The following is a 1,326-nucleotide window of genomic DNA, read 5'->3' as shown; positions in this document are numbered from 1 at the left end:
CCGCTTGGTGCTGGAAGCGCTCCCTTTACCTCGAGTTATTGGTCTCCTCCTCCTTCATTTGAGCACCACGGACTCCTCGCTTTGCATTGACAAGAAATTATGATTTATTAAGCATAGAAATTCAGAAATGAGGTAATAAGTAAATTTAATTTACCACATTAATTGGCGCCCAGAACAGGGACATTCCCTTTCCCCCACGCGCCGGCGATATTGTACCCGGTACTGTCCCCTCCTGACCATTGATGGACTTCAAAAGTGCACAACGCGGGGAATTCCCGCTAACTCCCTCGAGGCGAAGAGGGGGACCGACTGCGGCCCAGCATCCACATGAGGCGGTGAGGAAATAGCGGAACGTCCTGAACCAAAGCCCAACCTGCGAAGCAGACGAGTCCGAGGTTCTACAAATCCCACCTTGAAACTGCGCGCCGCGTTTTTCCAAAATCTTCAAGAGGCCTTCCAGTGTTTTTTCGGTGAGTACTGCTGAAAAGTATAAATACGAACCCACAGCTTTTGTGGGGGCGGTAAAGATACGCCTTTTGTTGGTTTCTCACCTATCTTTGGTGAGGACTACTAAAACTAGTATAAAAGACGGACTCACTACCTTGTGGGCACGGTAAAGATACATGTTTTTGTGGGTTTCTCACTTATTTTGTGAGGACTACTAAACTAGTATAAAAGACGGACTCACCTCTTTCGTGGGTACGGTAAAGATATTTGTTCTGTTTGTGTTTTTCTCACTTCTAAAATCTTTGAAAGTCTTGCCATCATGCCTATTTTCTTGAAAATACGTAAGATGGCAACCAAAAGGAGTATTCTTGAGAAGGAAATTCCCCTTCCTCCTCGGGATACTCCAGGACACTTCATGTATGCAAAACATGGTGTCGGTGCACTTATTTATTGTGATTTATGGGTGGATTATACTAAAGACCTAGAACACAGATATAGATGGCCTGAAAATGGTACTTTTGACATGGAATGTATTATGAAATTAGAGGAACAGTTATGGAAGAACTGGCCTTTTGGCTAAGATCATGTGTAGTATCTGTTCTTATCAGTTTAATATCTGATACGTCCTCTATCTGGGGACCATATATTACCTTCTTCCCTCACCTTCGTTGTGTTATGTTCAAACTTAGCGCCAAGAAACTAATCAGTGTTAGTGCGCTCAATAAATGACTTAATAACATAACATAACATAACATAACAAAGAGAGTCCGCCAGTCACAGAGTGACTCAGTAGAGTTATGGAGAAAAGAAGCCCATAGGAGGCAACAGAAGGAATTGCATAAAGTTGAAAAGGGTAAGAGAATGTCAGAGCAGGCCAAG

At 43.3% G+C, this 1,326-nt stretch overlaps 1 pseudogene; it reads left to right on the top strand.

The window, feature by feature from the left end:
• Nucleotides 1-1,007: 1,007 nt before the first annotated feature.
• Nucleotides 1,008-1,115, top strand: LOC147725863 (U2 spliceosomal RNA; annotated as a pseudogene).
• Nucleotides 1,116-1,326: the final 211 nt, after the last annotated feature.

Source organism: Lissotriton vulgaris, chromosome 3_1 (genome assembly GCF_964263255.1).
Source record: "Lissotriton vulgaris chromosome 3_1, aLisVul1.2, whole genome shotgun sequence".
NCBI classification, from domain to species: domain Eukaryota; kingdom Metazoa; phylum Chordata; class Amphibia; order Caudata; family Salamandridae; genus Lissotriton; species Lissotriton vulgaris.
Note: the sequence above shows the minus strand (reverse complement) of the source record. Positions and strands in the feature narration are given on the sequence as shown.